Source organism: Amblyomma maculatum, chromosome 2 (assembly GCF_055883805.1).
Source record: "Amblyomma maculatum isolate TAMU_Amacu chromosome 2, ASM5588380v1, whole genome shotgun sequence".
Lineage (NCBI taxonomy): Eukaryota > Metazoa > Arthropoda > Arachnida > Ixodida > Ixodidae > Amblyomma > Amblyomma maculatum.
In genome coordinates, this window is record NC_139345.1 from 207,044,120 (window position 1) to 207,064,782 (window position 20,663).

Below are 20,663 nucleotides of genomic sequence, written 5' to 3' on the forward strand. Positions count from 1 at the left end.
ATTCTGTTAATTCATCATGCTCGGGTAAAGATTTAATAATGAGTGCCCTGACAAGCGTCCTTTCGTCAGAACCACCCAGAAACTCATTACAATTTTTATTCTCCGCAAGTTTCTCGACAATCACTTCTGCATGCATAACAATGGTGACAACAAAGGAAGAGGGAAATTTCAAACCGCCTCGATCTAGGTGCCTGAATAACGAATGCATATCGTCAACATCTTCCGTCTCAGTCTGCTCTCTAGCAGTGACTAAAATTTCCCTGCAAGTGTCGCATTTCAGTTTTTTCAACACTGCATGTGCACAATATCTACCAACATAAGTGATGACAGCCATGTGGGAGCTTAAACCATTCAGGTCACTCTTGATACCAGAAATCGAAAGTGTGCTTTGCGCGCAGCTCAAGGTGTTATTTTCAATTTTCTGCAAATCCTCAGCAGTGATTATAGGCACAATATTCTGCAGCCGGATTCATCCCTCGCTCTCATATAGCTGCCGCAGAGATATATGGTACTGGCTGCCTACCAGCTGCCTGTATTGGCCAAAACGGATCTCCTCTGAATTTTCCCGAGCCAGACGTACCTGTGGCCAAGCTCCTGCGAACAGTATTTTGCAAACTGCGAAAGTGAGTTTACGGAGAGCCTCAATGCAGTCAATGTCTCTCTTGTCAGGATTCCAGCGTAATGCTTCAGAAATTCTTAAATATCAAGCCACGTTATCATGACCTCAAGCAAAAGAATTCTAGGATCATCATAAGTTTGTGAGACAGGTTCCTAGAATGTGTTACGATGGTGGACGCCCTTCAATAGCGTTTTTACGTTACAATGCTCCACCCCCGAACAATAATAGAGATGAAATGTGCTGTAGATTCTGCATGATATAAAGTTGGAGCACTTTTGTTAGATCTAAGGGCTTCCGCTACAAACGGATGGAAAATCTCTAACGCCAAAATCACATTTTGGCGCTTCAAATTGCTTGGATTGAGTGCCCATGATGTTAGTCCATACCCAGTCTTTAAAAGGTCTGTTGCTTCTTGCTTGTACAGTTCTCTCACGCCTTTGAAAGATGCCGTATCGATACGATCAGGATGTACACTGTTGTCCGCAAGTCGAAGTTGGGGTTAAACATACATGTGCCTGGATTCTTCTGATTAATCCAATTATTTCGTATGTTCTTCAAGAGGTGCACAGCTTCGACTACATAAAAGAGCGGTCATGAAAGATCTGCGGGATTTTGGTAAACAATCCATAATTTATGCGGCTGTGCAAACATCATCATAGTTTTCCTATTAAGGGAATTGTTGTCCGAGACAACTGCCACAACCGTGTAGCCTATAGGTCCGTTCGATTCACCCTGCACGATCTGCACTAGTTCGTGCAGTGCCTTTCAAGTGCCGTGCAAGTGCTACACTCATTCAGCGCCAGTTCAGACGTGCAGGCGTAGCGCGACACTAGCGCCAAATAGTAACGAATGCCAAAGTGCCAAAGTCGTGCAAGCCTTCTGCTTCGTTTGCGACGCGCGCGCGTTTGTCATTTGTGTTCTCTGAGCTACGGAGGGAAAGAAAATGGACCTGCTGCCAACGGTTATACAAACAGCTATGGAGCTAATAGACTCGGACAGCAGTGGATAACTTGAGGAATGTATTGCAGTGGCAGTGACGAAGCTGGCGAGACTGAAGCGAAACCGCATGCCTCGCTACTGCGAAGAAGTCGTAGGGTGATATTATGACTTCCAATTCAAGCGTTTGTTTCGCCTGTCACGTGGCCCCTTTAAAACTGTTGTAAGTTCTTTCGAAGCGTCGCACTTTTTCCCATGCCCCACCGGAGGTTGTCCTCAAGTGACTGCCTGTCTTATCGCTCTGAGCTACATCCGGCACCAGAATAGCATGTATTCGTTGGCTGACCGACTCGACGTGTCAGTCTCGCTGGTGAGTGCTTGCGTTGATAGAGTGTTGGACTTTTTGAACAGCATTAGTGCGTCTGTAATCGCCTGCCCTGACCAGCGTCGGCAGGAGCGCATCAAGGCTGTCTTCTTGGCGAAAGCCGGCGGCAAGGGACCACGCAAAATAATCGGCTGCGTGGCTGCCACGTTGAGATTAACCCAGAGTCGCCGCAGTCGTACTACAACCTTAGAAAGTGGCCGTTGATAATACTGCAGGGCCTGTGCGACGATCGGAATAGGTTTATTGATGTGTTTATTGGGTTTCCTGGGTCCGGCCCATGACGCTAGAGTACTTCGGGAAAGTCCTCTTTTTGAAGACTGTTCTCAGAAATACAGCAATGCATACTTGCTTGGTGACTCGGATTATCCGCTACTACCTTGGCTTTTGAGCCCGTACCGGGACAATGGGCGAAACTTTCCTTCGTGGAAGAAGAAGTTCAATAAGGTGCATTCCCAACAAAGGATCGCGATCGAAAATTCATTTGGACTGCTTAAGCAACGCTTTAGAAGGTTGTACCTTCTGGATGCCGCAAACATTAAGCAATGCTGCCTGATCGTAATGGCGGCATGTGTGCTGTACAGCATGTGCAATGAAGAGAGGGACTTCTTCGAAGACCTAGAGCATCTACCCCAGCACGAAGATATTGAGAATGACGAAGATGGTGTCACTTTTGACAGTTCTGGCAACTGCGAAAGCATGAGAAATGATATCGCTCAAACGCAGTGCTGAGCTGAGTGTTCGCCTCTTGCGAACTAGGTCACTGTGCGGTTTCTTATGACTACAGCGCAAACAATTAATAAACATGTATGAAAAAGAAAGGAAGTTTATTCACTGCTTTTGGGAGCCTGCCCCCCCCCCCCCCCCAACGGCAGCAACGAGGCGTTCTTAAAGAGCCAATTTTTTTCCACCCTTTATGCCCTCGCCTTCTTTGCTTCTGCAAATTGCTGAAGGAGCGTTTTAACAGAAGCATTTTTTCTTTATATCAGTTTTCCCGATTTCTGGAAAGACTGCCCTCGCTTACAAGCATTTACATGTTTCTAATGGCTACAGTGCAAGAATAAACATTTGTCAGAAGCTTCTGCAAAATTCTTTATTCATTTTGTTGTGCAGCCTGGGCTTCCACAGCTGCAACAAGGCGCTCTAAAGGAACCATTTTCTTATTAAATCTTTGTGTTCTCTCTTTTTTTTGCTTCTTCAAAAACTTTGATAAATGTCCCCAGCGATGTTTTTTTTTTTTCTTCCCCTTTTTTCATTTCTTGTACTTGGGCCTGGCTGGTTTAATTCATCTTCCTCACCAGAGAAGTGCGTCCCTTCTGGCTCTTCGAAAGCTGGCGACTCCGGCTGGTCAGAAGGCGGTTCGCTCACTTCAGTGTCCAGCGATGTGCTAAAAAAAAATAAGCACGTTCAGCCTTGGCTGTACTGAACTGCACAATTATTGTAACCTTACCTGGACTTTCCTTTCTCTAGCACTATTCCAGGTGCAAGCAAAACTGTGGGCGAAATGTGATGTTTTTTCTCAAGAACATCACCAAGTTCTCTGAAACGAGGAAAAATAAAATTAGACAAAATTTTTAAAATGCATAGTGAAACAGAGATGTAGTGCACTCACTCTTCAAATTCGCATGTCGCACGGGAATGGCCCGATGACGCATTTTTGAGTTTCGTACGCCTGTAGGCTCTTTCCAAACTCTTCCACTTATTTTCGACTTGAATGGCTGTAGTCTCTCCCCCAAATTCGTCGTTGATGGCGTCGGCAAGCGCCTGCCACAGTGTTTTGGTTCTGCATTGCATGATATATCACAGAAAAGAAAGGATATCAATCCCAAGTTCTGAAATTAACATACTTTGGAGCTAAAGTACAAAACATTTGCGGCAACAATTTGGCTAACCTCACAGAACTTTCATTATTAAAGAAAAGGCTCTAGATCAACTTTTGCTGGAATAAACTGGGCTAGGTAACATGCAAACTTGCATAATGAGTGTTTATCAACGGAGGAAACAAAGTAGTTTACAAAACAATGAAATCAATCTATCTTACCGGAAGCCTCTTTTTTTCTAACCTGCTCCTTTCTGCATTTATATTTCTCAATAAGGAATCTAGTTTTCCTTGGAAACCAGAGCTCTGGCTCAGGAGAGCCAGGCTGCGGTGGCGTAGGTGCTGGGGGTGGCGTTTGATTCTGACCTTCAGTGTCACCGAAAAACACAGTCACGACTGTGCCATCTGTGGGATAATACAAAAATATTCACTGATGTTAACTTCATATTGTCACGACTCAAGTCACAGGGAGCCGTGAAGATACACGTAGTCGAGGACCCGAGAATAAGGTCGGCTTGTAGTTCCGATCAGAGTCCAGCACCAGCGCCGCTCGTGCCAACAACCGCTTCGTCGTCGTCGGCACCAAGCACGGCTGTCGCGCGGCGCTAGGCACGTGGCATTATTCCCCCCCCCCCGTGAAAGAAAGCATCGTCCCGATGACAAGGTGAGAGGAGAAAAAAAAATTAGGTGTGAGGTGAACTGTACAATAACGCAAGGTTTCACTTGCAGGAAGCGCTCAATCACGCGAAAAGTACGGCTTTAAGCACACCACATGCATAATTTCAGGCCGCTGGCGCCGAACACTGACGGTCACAGTTCCATCTGGAATGACTTCGTAATTAACGCTGTTTAAGCGGCGCAGGACTTTATAGGGTCCGAAATAGCGGTGGAGCAGTTTCTCGCTCAAGCCTTTGTGGCGCACAGGGGTCCACACCCACACTTGGTCCCCTGGTTCGTAGTGGACTTCCCTGTGCCGAAGGTTATAGTGTCGAGCGTCGGTGGCATGCTGCTCTTTGATGTGCAAGCGGACCAGCTGACGGGCTTGCTCGGCCTGTTCTGCGAAATGGGCGGCATCGGGTTCGACCGCTTCATCCCCGCACGGGAACATCGCGTACAACATCGTGCGGGCCTCCCTGCCATATACGAGACGGAACGGCGTAAACTTCGTGGTTTCCTGCGGCGCCGTATTGTAGGCGAAGGTGACATACGGCAGGATCTCGTCCCACATTTTATGTTCAACGTCCATGTACATTGAGATCATGTCCGCCAATGTTTTGTTTAGTCGTTCCGTTAATCCATTTGTCTGAGGGTGATACGCTGTTGTTGTGCGATGCTCGGTATGGCTGAGAGTTAAGGTGTCCCGCAGTAGCCGAGCTGTAAGCGCCTTTCCTCGGTCAGTAATGATGGTCGACGGTGCACCGTGTCTGAGCACAATGTCGTTCATAAAGAATCGAGAAACTTCGCCGGCAGTACCTCGGGCAAGGGCCTTCGTTTCAGCGTAGCGTGTTAAGTAGTCTGTGGCGACTACGATCCACTTGTGTCCGTTCGAGGATAAAGGAAATGGGCCTAAAAGGTCCATGCCCACTTGCTTGAAGGGTGTGAGGGGTGGTTCAATAGATTGTAACATACTGGATGGCTTGAGCGTGGGCTTTTTCGCCGCTGGCATTGTCGACAGGTCTGTACGTAACGTCTAACACTCGGAGAAAGATGTGGCCAGTAATAGTTCTGCCGGACTCGGTTTAGGGTGCGTGTAAAGCCAAGATGCCCTGAAGTTGGTTCGTCGTGGCAGCCCAGGAGGATTTCGTGCCTTAGATCAGCCGGTATGACTAGCAGGTATGTTTTTGCACTCGACGTAGAATTCTTATAAAGCACCCCATTGCGGAGGCAATACGACGACAACCCCCGAGCAAGATACCGGGGTATTGTAGGATGCCCACCTTCAAGATGGTCAATAATCAGTCGCAGCTCGTCGTCGGCACGCTGTTTGGAAACGAGATCAGACGTAGTGACTGCGCCGAGGAAGCTATCGTCGTCGGTGGCATCTGACGAAGGAGGGCCGACGGGCGCACGGGACAGGCTATCAGCATCGGTGTGCTTCCGGCCAGACTTATAAATAACATCGAAATCGAACTCCTGCTGGCGCAATGCCCAACGTGCTAAGCGGCCACAAGGATCCTTTAAGTTTTTCAGCTAACACAACGAGTGATGGTCAGCGATGACACGAAACGGTCGGCCATAGAGGTACGGGCCCACTTGGCAGCGGCCCATACTACCGCCAAACATTCTTTTTCAGTGGTGGAATAGTTGCACTCAGCACGGGAAAGTGCACGGCTGGCGTAGGCAATTACTTTCTCGACCCCGTCTTGATGCTGAACTAGAACGGCACCAAGGAAGACGTTGCTCGCATCCGTGTTTAACTGCGTCGGCATCATCTTCGAAATGATCCAGGATCGGGGGTGACTGGAGCCGGCGTCATAACTCGTCGAAAGACATCTTCTGCTCGGCGCCCCAGGAAAATTATGCGTCATCTCGAGTCAGGAGAGTCAGAGGGCTGGCCATCTGTGCAAAGGTTTTGATAAAGCGACGATAATAGGAGCACAGCCCCAAAAATCGTCGGACTGCTTTTTTTGTGGGCGGGGACGGGAAAGGCAGCAACGGCATCAAGTTTCTCAGGGTCAGCTCGGATGCCATCAGCACCCACGATGTGCCCAAGAAACTTCAATTCGGTGAACCCGAAGTGGCACTTTTGAGGCTTGAGAGAAAGGTTGGCAGACCGGACGGCTTCGAGAACAGTTCTCAGGCGGTGCAGGTGTTCCGTGAACGTCAGTGAAAAAATTATCACATCGTCGAGATAAACAAGGCATGTCTGCCACTTAAGACCTGTGAGCACAGTGTCCATCATCCGCTGGAAGGTGACAGGAGCACAGCAGAGCCCGAAAGGGAGGACGCGGAATTCATAGAGCCCATCTGGTGTTACGAAGGCAGTTTTTCCACGGTCCCTCTCATCAACTTCAATTTCCCAATAACCACTCCTGAGGTCAATGGAGGAGAAGTACTTAGCTGGGCGAAGTCGGTCGAGAGAGTCGTCAATCCGTGGCAGCGGATAGACGTCTTTCTTTGTCATACTGTTAAGTTTCCGATAGTCAACGCAGAAACGAAGTGTTTCGTCTTTCTTTTTAACGAGGACTACAGGCGACGTACAACCATGGGCTGCTTGAAGGTTGAATGACGCCATCGGCGAGCATCTCCTTGACTTGCTTTTAGATAGCGTCTCTCTCCTGAGGAGACACACGATAGGGCTGCTGATGGATGGGTCGAGTGCCTTCATGCGTGGTAATCCGGTGTTTAATGACCGACGTTTGCTGCACTTTTGATGAAGACGTGAAACACACTCGAAACTCCAGCAATAGATCGTGGAGTTGCCTCTTTTCAGCGGAGGAAAGGCTAGAATGGATGTCGACAGCGTGTACGGCATGATCCGTTTCAGTGCTAGGCGTAGCTTCAGCAAAACATTCGGCGACTTCCTGCAGATGGCCAACGTAAGCAATGACAGCGCCAACCCTTACGGAAATGCCATATCTGGACTTATAAAAGAACAGATCAGGTATATCAGGAATTGGGCAGATATGGCATATTAGGACAGATCTAGGCCAGATAAGGCATATCTGCCCAATTCCTGATTGCGAGCACCAGATAAGGCATATCTGGTTGTATATGCCCGATCTGCCAATTCCTGATTTCGAGTACCAGATAAGGCATATCTGGTCTTGCGTGTGTTGTAATAAAGTGTTAATGTTGATATGCAGATATATAGATCTATAGTTCAAAACCTACATGCCATGCGGGCTAGATCTTTAAATCAGGAATTGGGCAGATAAGGCATATCTGGTCAGATATGCCTTATCTACCCAATTCCTGATTTAAAGATCTAGCCCGCATGGCATGTAGGTTTTGAACTATAGATCTATATATCTGCATATCAACATTAACACTTTATTACAACACACGCAAGACAATTTCAGTATTCCAGCTAAACGCATGCTCAATCAAGTTTGCCAAGGGAAACCTGAATTTCCCCTTTTATTTCAAACCTTACAGGAAAATAGCTTTGAAACCACAGGCTTTTTTTCCCTGCCTATATTGAATCGCTCAAAGACGGGCCTGAATTACGTGTGTATACCGAGGGTCAAGGACAGGCTCATCCGTTAGTAAATATTGAGATTCTACTCATTTAGGCGCGATACTATAACAAACTAATGGGATATCTGAACAGAATAAGGTCTACACGAGAGGGTAAAGTGAAGGACATTAACCTATTAAATTAGATATTACATTTTTATTCTACTCTTTTACACACAGAGCTTTAACCAGTAAATGCTTTTAGTTTGAGCTGGTTTACTTGCGAAGCTAAATAAAATAAACGGCTAATAATCGAACTAGACTATTGAAAGGGAATTTAAAGGTTTGTCGATACCCGGAAAAGGTACTGCTAAACAGCAGTGCGATAAAACACACACTGCTGGGACTGCTGATAATACCTAAACATATAGGCTGTCAGGAAGTACTGGTGTTACCTTAAGCAGAGACTGCAGTGCAAAATGAGCGAACGCGCCTAACTCGTGGTTGCTTTTGAAATTAAGAGAGAAAACGAAAAAAGCATGTCCGATGGCATTTGTCATGACAGCGACAGCTCTGCCCGTCTCGGCTGCGGGAGGTGGTTCGTTCGAAACCCGCCGCCGGACACCCACCGGTAAAAATGGGTACAAGCGCCCCCCGGCCTGGCGCCCGGCTCTCACAGGGGTGTGCGCTTGGAAGAGGCTCCGCAAACCCCGCTGCGCTCCATCTGGGGCAAAATAGTTTCGAACACTTCAGCCTGCAAAGGTGGTTCGAGTTACCGTGTTTCACGGTGTTCAAAACTGAAAACGAGTCGTGTCCTGCACACGCGAAAACTCAGAAAATGCCTTGATTCAAGTGCGAAACGCTCTAAGCCAGCGTGTCGAAAGACGTAAAGGTTCACTGTCACTGATGAAGTTCACTTCTCAGAGATCACTGCAGTCCCACGGCAAGTCCGGATTTCCGGCCTGTCTGACTTTGCGAGAAAAAAAAGGGCCACATAATGGGCTGTTGCCGCGCAAGGCGGACTTATTGTTGTCCGATGGCGGAACGAATCACTGCCACATCGGCGCAACTATTTGGGCCGTGACCCCTTTTCCCAAGCATTTCACCCCAGAAGAGCCGAGCACCAGGCCGGGGTAAAAATCTTGTACCCATTGGAAACCGGTGGGTAACCGGCGGCACCGGGGATCGAACCCGGCACCTCCCGAATGCGAGGCGGATGCTCTACCACAAGGCCACCGCTTCGGTACAAAAAGCATGAAGCTACTTAGGTAGTGCAAATAATAATAATAATAATAATAAATAAAGAAGGACCCTATCAGCCCACTGAAATTTATCAAAATTGCTGGAGCGAAAGACAATTAAGCAACGAAATGTACGAACAATATCACATACTGGCAATTACCATCCAATTTACTGATTGGAAAATTAATTTTCCATTAAAATAATAAAGTGAACAATATCCTGAGGCTGGCAAGGGCTAGTTCCCGACAAGAAGTCTCACGCTCACGGTTTTGGTGATCGGGCGTGAAGATGAGGCGGCACGATGAGGGTGTGATCCGCCGCAATGGTGAAGATTTGGCCACGCCACCCAGGACAGAAGCCTCGAAAAGCTCAATCGACCATCCGCTTCGCTGCCTAGCCTGGGGAGGCAGCTTCCACCCGCAGTGGGACACAGTAATTTCCTCTGTGCCGACAGTCAGACTGAAGCTCTTGTAGGTTTGCTGTCGCATTTTTGTTACATGCACACAGCTAATAGCGAACAGGCGCTGGCGTACACACACCAGCATACACAACATGCAGCACGCCCGCCAGCCGCACCGAACTCCGATGTCTGCCACCGCGAAAGGAACGAGACAAGTGCTTAGGCGCACGGAGTTGAAAGGGGGAGGGGAAAGAAGCAAGCACACACAAACCGGAGAGCTCGCGGCCTACGCGGTATAGAGCATGGCAGCGAGGAGGAGAGATGAAATGCGAGCCCACGACGCAGCGGCCGCCGCTGTTTGAGAGGGAAGAGGGGAACGCGGGAGAGGAGTCACTGTCTAGCCAGTGCGGCCCTCCACGCAGCAACCGCCAGCTGTCTCTGAGGGTGATTCACCATCTAGACAGCTCGGAGGGGGCCGTATACTGAACTGCCATCATTTTCTTGATATTTTGAATCGCTCAACTTAACCGACCATGCGCTTGTGCAGCGGACTGCCGCCGCATTTTAAATGAAAATGCGAGTTAGTAGACGGAAAGAGGAGCATGTAGCCATAACCCAGCGCCCTCCTGGATTAAGGAACACATGGTGTAATAAATATAGTGCAGCGAAATCTGCAGAATATTTGAAATATTAGGAGTCGTAGCTATTTTCTAAATTGGATACAATTAACACTAAGCATGCAGGCCATGCTGAGAGTAGAAAAATTGAAGCTCGACCAGATGATGCCAATATTGGATATTTGCAGAAGTAGACAAAGGCCATATATTGCTACTATACAATAACTATGGCGCCTACATAATTAAGGCCCCAATGAGGTTATATAAAGTCCTGTTGATGCCAGACATATGGCCTTGGTCTGTCTATATAACGTCATGATGATGCCATATATGCCCTTTATCCGGCCACTTAAGGTCGCGAGGATACCATATATGCCCCTGATCAAGCCATATAAGGTCCCGTTACCCGTTCAGATATGGATTATATGATGCATGATATGGCCAAATCTGAGCCATATAAGGGCGACATTTTGCGCATATATGACCTTATCTGGCCCAGATAAGGTCTTATTTGCTGCCTCATATATTTGTATCTGGCAGCATATGTTCCATATCTGGAGCAGATATGGGATTTCCGTAAGGGAAGGAACTGATGTCGATGTTCATTGGAGAAACTGATGACAAGCACCACCGTCTCTCTGCCACGAAGGAAACAAAGACCTCTTGCCACAGAAACGCCCGAGGCGAGTGAGAGGGAGACATTAGGCTCAGCAACCCGGAGACTGTGATGTGGCTCGTCACAGGTAACTCTGGCGAGGATGCTGGCGCGTGGTGGCACTGTGAGGCTATCATCGGCGACTCGCAGCATGAAGTGGGACCCACGGTACTCATGCTTTTCAGTGGCCAGTTTGGCGGAAAACGTCACCAAGCGGTTCGGTAGATCTATACTGGCATTGTGCTTACGAAGGAAGTCAATGCCAAGAATAACATCACGAGAGCATTTGCGTAGAACAAGAAAAGTCGCAACAAATGTGCAGCCTCGCACCGTAACCCGGGCTGTACACCTGCCCAGTGGTGCAACCACATGTCCGCTTGCCGTCTGTATGTCTGGTTCGTTCCATGGCATCATCACTTTTTGCAGTGTCCTCCCTTACGGAAATCCCATATCTGCTCCAGATATGGAACATATGCTGCCAGATATAAATATATGAGGCAGCAAAATATGGCCAGATAAGGTCATATATGTGCAAAATGTTGCCCTTATATGGCTCAGATTTGGCCATATCGTGCAAGATATAATCCATATCTGAACGGGTAGCGGGACCTTATATGGCTTGATCAGGGGCATATATGGTATCCTCGCGACCTTATGTGGCCCGATAAAGGGCATATATGGCATCGTCTTGACCTTATATAGACAGACCAGGGCCATATATGCCCGACATCAACAGGACTTTATATAACCTCATCGGGCCCTAATTATGTAGGCACCATAGTTATTGTATATTAGCAATATATGGCCTTTGTCTACTTCTGCAAATATCCAATATTGGCATCATGTGGTCGAGCTTCAATTTTTCTACTCTCAGCATGGCCTGCATGCTTAGTGTTAATTGTATCCAATTTAGAAAATAGCTACAACTCCTAATATTTCAAATATTCTGCAGATTTCGCTGCACTATAATTATTACACCATGTGTTCCTTAATCCAGGAGGGTGCTGGGTTATAGCTACATGCTCCTCTTTCCGCCTACTAACTCGCATTTTCATTTAAAATGCGGCCGCAGTCCGGTGCACAAGCGCATGGTCGGTTAAGTTGAGCGATTCAAAATATCAAGAAAATGATGGCAGTTCAGTATACGGCCCCCTCCGCGCTGTCAGACGGTGACTCACCCTCAGCGACAGCTGGCGGTTGCTTCGTCGAGGGCCGCAGTGGCTAGACAGTGACTCCTCCTCTCCTGCGTTCCCCTCTTTCCTCTAAGACAGCGGCGGCCCCTGCGTCGCTGGCTCGCATTTCATCTCTCCTCCTCGCTGCCACGCTCTATACCGCGTAGGCCGCGAGCTCTCCGTTTTGTGTGTGCTTACTTCTTTGCCCTCTCCCTTTCAACTCCGTGCGCCTAAGCACTTGGTATCTCGTTCCTTTTCGGTGGCAGACATCGGAGTTCGGTGCGGCTGGCGGGCGTGCTGCATGTTGTGTATGCTGGTGTGTGTGTGTGTGTGTGCCAGCGCCTGTTCGCTATTAGCTGTGTGCATGTAATAAAAATGCGACAGCAAACCTACAAGAGCTTCAGTCTGACCGTTGGCACAGAGGAAATTACTGTGTCCCACTGCGGGTGGAAGCTGCCTCCCCAGCCTTGGCAGCGAACCTGATGGACGATTGAATTTTTCGGGGCTTCTGCCCTGGGTGGCCCGGCCAAATCTTCACCATTGTGTCGGATCGCACCCTCATCGTGCCGCCTCATCTTCACGCCCGATCACCAAAACCGAGAGCGTGAGACTTCTTGTCGGGAACTAGCCTTTGCCAGCCTCAGGATATTGTTCACTTTATAATTTTGATGGAAAATTAATTTTCCAATCAGTAAATTGGATGGTAATTGCCAGTATGTGATATTGTTCGTACATTTCGTTGCTTAATTGTCTTTCGCTCCAGCAATTTTGATAAATTTCAGTGGGTTGATAGGGTCCTTCGTTATTTATTATTATTATTATTATTTGCACTACCTAAGTAGCTTCATGCTTGATTTGGTTTAGGGGCAGAGCTATCGCTGTCATGACAAATCCCATCGGACATGCTTTTTTCGTTTTCTCTCCAAATTTGAAAAGCAACCACGAGTTAGGCGCGTTCACTCATTTTACACTGCAGTTTCTGCTTAAGGTGATGTTAAAAATCCTGCAAGGTAGGCTGCAGCAGTATGTGGATCGGGAGCTCCCGGACTTGCAAGCTGGGTTTCGCAAGGGCCGAGGAACTAGAGACCAAATTGCCAACCTTCGCTGGATCATGGAAAAAGCAAGAGAGTTCCAGAAACCCATTTACTTCTGCTTTATTGATTATGCGAAAGCGTTTGAATGCGTAGATCAGAGCAGATTGTGGCAAGCTCTCCAAGAGATGGGAGTTCTAATTCACCTCATCTGTCTCCTCAGGAACCTTTATGAAGGGCAAGAGGCCACAGTCAGAACTGGGCATGGCCTTACTGATTGGTTTCCGATTGAGAAAGGGGTGAGGCAAGGCTGCATACTGTCGCCCTGCCTATTTAACCTATATGCAGAGTGCATCATGAGGAAGGCCGGTCTGGACGAGTCTTCAGCTGGAGTGAAGATTGCTGGAAAACGTATCAACAACCTTAGATATGCGGATGATACCACTTTAATGGCAGAAAGTGAAGTGGAACTCAAGAGACTTCTGATGCGCGTACAAGAAGAGAGTGAGAAGTTTGGGCTTAAACTGAACATTAAAAAGACGAAGATCATGGCGTCTTGCCCTATCAAGTCCTGGTGCATCAATGTACAAGAAGTGGAAGCTGTGACAGATTTTCTGTTCTTGGGCGCCAAGATTACCTCGGAAGGAGACTGCAGTCATGAAATTAGGAGACGCCTGCTTCTGGGAAAGAGAGCAATGGTTAGCTTGACCGCCTAGTAAAGAGCAGAGACATTTGTCTACCAACCAAGATCCGTATAACCCGTGCTATGGTCTTTCCAGTTGTGATGTATGGATGCGAGAGTTGGACTGTGAAAAAGGCTGACCGCCGAAGAATTGACGCGTTTGAATTGTGGTGCTGGCGAAGACTTGGACTGCCAGAAGATCAAATCAGTCGATATTGTCGACTATAAACCCTGACTGCTCATTGGAGGGTCAAATTCTAAAGTTAAAGCTCAGCTACTTTGGTCATCTGATGAGAAGAGAGGAGTCGCTGGAGAAATATTTGATGTTGGGAAAGGTTGAGGGTCGCCGGAGAAGGGGTAGGCAGCGAACGCGATGGTTAGATGGCATTCTCGAGGAATTGCAGATGAAGCTATGTGATGTTAAGAAGATAGTGAGAGACCGGAAAGCGTGGCGTGACATGGTCCATAGGGTCACGAAGAGTCGGACATGACTGAGCGCCTGAACTGAACTGACTCTGCTTAAGGTAACACCAGTACTTCCTGACAGCCTATATGTACTTTGCTATGGTTTAGGTATTATCAGCAGTCCCAGCAGTGTGTGTTTTATCCCCCTACGGTTTAGCGGTACCTTTTCCGGGTGTCGACAAACCTTTAAATTCCATTTTAATAGTCTAGTTTGATTAATAGCCGTTTATTTTATTTAGCTTCTCAAGTAAACCAGCTCAAACTAAAAGCATTTACTGGTTAAAGCTGTGTGTGTAAAAGAGTAGAATAAAAATGTAATATCTAATTAATAGGTTAATGTATTTCACTTTAGCTTCTCGTGTAGACATTATTCTGTTCAGATATCTCATTAGTTTGTTATAGTATTGCGCGTAAATGAGTAGGATCCTAATATTTACTAACGGATGAGCATGTCTTTGACCCTCGGTATACACACGTAATTCAGGACCGTCTTTGAGCGATTCCATATAGGCAGGGAAAAAAGAAAACCTGTGGTTTCAAAGCTATTTTCCTGTAAGGTATGAAATAAAAGGAGAAATTCAGGTTTCCCTAGGCAAACTTGATTGAGTGTGCGTTTAGCTGGAATACTGAAATTGTTTTGTGTACGTTGTAATAAAGTGTTATGTTGAATGCAGATATATAGATCTATACTTCAAAACCTATCTGCATGCGGGCTAGATCTTTAAATCAGGAATTGGATAGATAAGGCATATCTGACTAGATATGCCTCATCTGGTACTCGAAATCAGGAATTGGGCAGATATGCCTTATCTGGCCTAGATCTGTTTTAATATACCATATCTGCCCAATTCCTGATATACCTGATCTGGACTTTTTTTATAAGTCCAGATATGGCATTTCCGTAAGGGCTTGTAAGCCGCCTGCGAAGGGTAGAATAATCGGCTCCCGTATCAACTAAAGCGCTGACCTCCTTCGTGTCAACGATAACAGGGATGTCCAGGGAGACCCGGCCAAGACCAGGGCCTGTCGATGTCGGTTCGGAGTGAAGTGAGCGGTGTGGCGGAGGAAGCTGGACGGCAGTTGGGTGGCCGGCGTCGGGACAATTCAATGTCGACGGCAGGTCGGAGTGAAGCGAGCGGTGCGGCGGCGCAAGCTGGGCGGCAGCTCTGTGGGCTGCGTCGGGGCGATTTAAGCGACACGGCAGTGATAACTGGTCGGCGATGCGGACGACGTCGGGGCGATCTGGTCTGTGCGGCGAAAACTGGACAGGAATTCGGCGTTTGACGTCGGGGCGAATCGAGCGATGCGGTCCTGGAAGCTTCGCGGCGAAACGGTGTGCAGCGGCCTCGGCCCCAAAGGTCGCCGGAGCTAGTTTTCCCGATGAGGGCTCGAGGAACCATGGCAATCAGTGGTATACCGTGGCCCAGAGGGCGACGAGCCACGAGGCGAAGGTGAGCGCGACTCGCGACGAGGAGAATGTGGCAGACTACGCTAGCGGGTGACGTACTCGGCGATGTCCTGAGGCCGCTGACCAGGCCGTAGACGAGGGCTGTCGGGGGAAAATCCTCTAAGGCCCATCTGACAATAAGGGCACTGCCGGTAGAGGTGACCTGCCTCGCCATAGTCGCCACAGTGGTAGCAGAGAGGGCAGTTATCTGGAGCGCGCCAGAGATCAGTCTTCCGGGGCGCCTGGCGCCGATCTGTCCAAAGGGGCAGCGGTTCCGCAGCGTGCACAGCGACCTGAGGTGGCGTGTAAGGCGAAGGGGTAGGTAGCAGGGCTGGGCGGCGTGTGACATCAGCATGAGTCATCCATTGGGTGAGGCCCGGGGGTGGTGGTGGACGACTGTACTTATCGGGGGCGTGAGTGCGTTCTGGACCTCCTCACGGATGATGCTGGCCAGGGCAGTCGCGCCAGGAGTAAATGATCCATGAAGTTGCTGGAGCTCCTCGCGAATGAGGATGCGAATGAGGTCGCGAAGGGAGCTCATATCTGTCCCGGGATTGTAGTCGGTTCGGTCAGACGGCGGTAGTGTGGAGATGGAATTCAGCGGCCGAGCGTACTGGCTGCATCGCTGCTGTAGCAGTTTCTCCATGATCACAGCTTCAGCCAGAAACGCCGCGACGGTGGTGGGCGGGTTCCACACGAGGCCGGAAAAAAGCTGGTCTTTTACGCCGTGCATCAGGTGCCGCACCTTCATCTCCTCACTCATGGACGGGTCGGCGCGATGGCAAAGGCGCATGACGTCTTCAACGTACATTGCGACCCCTTCGTTCTGACGCTGAACTCGAGAGGTCAGGGCATGCACGCTCGGCGTTCTCTCGGCAGTCACTGTTGGCGTACGTACCGAGCAGCTGGCTTCGGAATGCCGGCCACGTAGAGAATATGGCCTCGTGGTTCTCAAACCATGTCCGAGCAGCGTCTTCAAGACTGAAGTAGACGTTCCGCATTTTCGCAGCGTCGTCCCAGCCGTTAAACGTCGCGACCCTTTCGTAGTGAGCTAGCCAGTCCTCGGCGTCTTCAAACTGCTCACCGTGAAATGGCTTAGGGGTACGTGGGGTCTGAAGGATGAGACAGGAGAAGGGGTGGAAGGGACAGCCATGGTACGGGCGGGTGGTGTCGTTGCCACAGCTAGGGTCTCTTTGTCAAGAGGGAAGGCCTCGGGGGGCAAGCCTCGGAGCCGTCGGCTGGTACGATGAACAGGAGTGGTCATGAGAGGCGGCCGCGTAGGGTCGTCCGCAGTAGAAGGGATCATCGATGGTACCTCCACCAGTGTCACGACTCAAGTCACAGGGAGCCGTGAAGGTACACGTAGCCGAGGACGTGAGAATAAGGTCGGCTTGTAGTTCCGATCACAGAGTCCAGCACCAGCGCGCCGCTCGTGCCAACAACCGCTTCGTCGTCGTCGGCACCAAGCCCGGCTGTCGCGCGGCGCTAGGCACATGGCAATATTTTCTTGGGCACTGCAAAAAAGCAAGGAAGCGTTGAAAACGCAATGCCGATAGTATACCTCGGCAAAATCACTAGTGCTACCACACTAAATCTTGGTCAACCTTCGGGCTCACTCAAACTCAGGTTCACACATGCTCGGCCTCACCGAACTTTTGAATCACTCATTTAGACTCAAACGAGTCAATCACTCGTTGCATATGTCACACTTCACTGGGCTCGCAACTCATTTGGACTTACTGATTTCAACTCTAGTCATTTGAACTCACTCACTGAACTGAGCAATTTATTTAGACCAAAGACAATTATTTTAGGCAGGAGACATAGTTTTTAGTGCCTTGGTTTGGCTGATCGTTTTTCGTGAGGGAAACGCCACTTGTGATTTTTACTTTGTTATCAACTGTAACCAAAGTTTAATATCATAGGATATTGCCAGCAGGCATAAACATTCTGAAAGGGCTTGAATAGGCCTTTATCCACCTGAAACTATATATCAGTGGCAACACTCATCGTGTGCAAAATGCACAATGCATGTCAGGGAGCGCGCGTAGGACGGCTTTCCAATAACGTTTCTCTTCCCATAACCAAGAGACGTTGTCAAGCCACTGCGCCCGCAAGCGTCCTTTGTCGTCGCACAATACCTTTCCTCCATTGTACGCATAATGAGAAAAGAAGGCGCACACCATCATCACGAAAACACAGATCATGATCTAAGCCGCGGACTCACGATTCAGATCATGATCTGTATATGAGCGTGATCGATAGTGATCGAGCGCGAATGAGTCGATGCATGAATGATTCTGCCGAACTATGGCCGGCATAACAAAGAAAATTTGCGTCGCTTCCTTCCCTTGGCTAAGATGAGTACAGGGAAATCGCACTACAAGCTACAAGTAAGTAAACAAATGACAAGTAGTAGGTCGGTGTATGTGGCTGCAGCACGTGCCCAACAATGTGACGGATTTGACGGCCTTCACGTGCTTCACGCACGTGCTCGCTTTGCGCAGCCAAAAAGCATCACACATACCTGGTGTTGAGTAGGCGTAGCCGTTGTCAACGCGTGTAGGTTGACCATTTTTATCAATTACTGGCAAGATTAACGTCCTCACTCCATCCAAAATAGCATATATGCCGCCGTCGTCTGCTGCCTGCTGCTGCACGAAATCAGCACTTGCTGTTGAGAAAGTGCAGAGTTTAGCTGAACTAGGCCTGCACGACATCTGCACTTGCGTGAAAAGAACACCGTCGTGCAGAGGGCGCTAGTCTGCACACAGGAAACGAATGGCGAAGTGCAGCACGAAGTGAACTAGTTCAGGTAGTGCAGGCGAATCAAACGGACCTTATATCTTCCAATCGCAGTATGTCTTTCTTTATAATGTCATGAAGCTGGCCAGCGTCCATTGCTTTAACGCGGTAGCGTTAAGGGCCGTGTGTCGCAGAAAAGTCGGTGTCGTCGTCGGCGGCCGCCGTCCCGCGTCGTCCGGCGTTGGCCGTGAGCGAAACATTCTAGAAGCATTAATAAATAAAGAAGTGTTGGAAAAATTGTCGACCTGAGGAATTGAACATGGGCCTCCGGGGTGCGCGACGAGCACGCTAACCACTCCGCCACGCCAGCTTTTTTTTTCTTTATTGCCTGTTTTGAGTTCACATCAATTCAAAAAAGATCCACAATAATGGTAAAACTCGCAACAACCAGACTTCGGCTGTCACGAAAGGTTTAAAATTTCTTGAGGACAGCCAGTTCATCGAGCACACTGATCCAGTCAGGTGGATCAGAAAGCACCCGGTTTTTCCGAGCTGGCGCGATAAAGATCTCTGAGGCCATGCCCTGTCTATCTTATTCCGTGCGCCACACGCATGAAGGCGCTACGTGCACGCCAAGCGAAGAGGAAGTACAGCGGAAAAGTAATTTGCCACTCGCTTAACGGCGTGTTCTGTAATTCTGTAATTTACATGCTCATAATTATTATTATACGCCACAATACACTTCTCTAAGGGACATTTCTGAGACAACATCGCAATCAATAGACGCGCCTTTGTCCATTTCAAACCATCTAGCTGGCGTGGCGGAGGAGCATCGAGAGTGTGCTGCTGGTCGAAAGTGGTCGAAGGGAGCGAGCGGTTGTCTGCTCGTGCTTCACCGCGCCTGATCGGCACAGACCACATATTTTTATCTCTCGTGGGCTGCTACGCGGAATGACTGCGGTTTGGAACGACGTCAAAGTGAGCAACGTTTTTTTTCTGAACTACGCTGCATTTGAAGCAGTTTACCATGACCCTGCCGCCTGGTGCCAATTAAGTTTCGTAGCTCGTGAACAGGCGCGCCGGCTGTTCAGGCGCAGTTCGTGACGCTCCTGCAGTTTCCAACCGCGGCGAGGTGTAATATGTTGTGTTCCTGCGAAACTGAGCTGCATTTCGAACAGTTTATTACAGCACGCTGGACAAAGTGGCATGTGAAGGCACCAAGGCACGCCGTTGCGCCAACATGGCGTATTAGCCGGCCGGTGCGACCAGGTCTGACGCGGTTTGCCGAACGGCTAGTTTTCCTAAGTGTCGCGTTTAACAGGGCGACGGCAAGGTGAGAAATGTTGCATTCTTGACTTTCTTGTCAAACTTGAGAACTTTCTATGGCCACGTGTTGTGTTATGGAGGCGCATGAGCCGTGCATTACTTGAAGTGGACGCTAATATATGTGCGAAGCATGCACCTGTCAAGTGGCTGGCGTGCACTCGTAGCGTTAGCCACTTGGCTAAATGAAGTATTTTTTTTCTTGTAGTCGTTCGTGCTGTGATGTAGGCACGAGCTTCTGGAATAGGGAACCCGTGTTTCTGTGCAGCGGCCTTCAGCCAACACAACTTGTGCGCATGGCGCAAAGACTGTGTTAATAACGTTTTTTTCTTGGGGATTATGGTCGTTTATAACTATAGAGCGTAACGCTCATAAAAGATAGTGTCACTAGCACCTTCGTCTTGATGCTAGAAAATCTTCCGTTTGTCTTCTTTTTTTTTTAAATTTATAACAATAATCCAACCTTGAAAAATTCACTTATCACGCCACTGGCATATTTCGCATCACGTATCAATAACTTTTGTTTAGTGGGAATACCTGATTTTCAAACTATCTTATATTCCTTTATAGCCGAAACATCGGGGTGGAACTGGTGCTTCCCGACAATGTCAACGACTTCAAAAGCAATGTGTACTGTGCAACAACGGCCAATTCTCAATAAATAATTTTAGCCACATGTCTTGCAGGTTTGATTGGGTACTTTGTCTTACCGATGATAACGTTACGGGTTGTACGCAACTTCATATCTGCTTCCTTTTATTGCTATTATTGAGGATGCTAACTATGCTATATCCTGAGCGTTACCGATGTTTGTTTATTGTCCTAATTACACCTTGTACTGTGTTTTTGCCATCAAATAGTTTGCTACTTACGGTCGTAGCCTTTGTTTTAACTGTGCTGTTTTTAGTACTTTATTGTGTAATTTCTGCATTGTCAACATCACTTGGCTTCGTAACTAACAATGTAATGTACCATTGTTCTTCGCTCCCTTCCTTTATTTTGTTGATGT

General features: G+C 48.4%; 1 pseudogene; it reads right to left on the reverse strand.

The window, feature by feature from the left end:
* Nucleotides 1-3,030: 3,030 nt before the first annotated feature.
* Nucleotides 3,031-20,663, reverse strand: part of LOC146201127 (uncharacterized) — a 46,229-nt pseudogene continuing 28,596 nt past the window's right edge.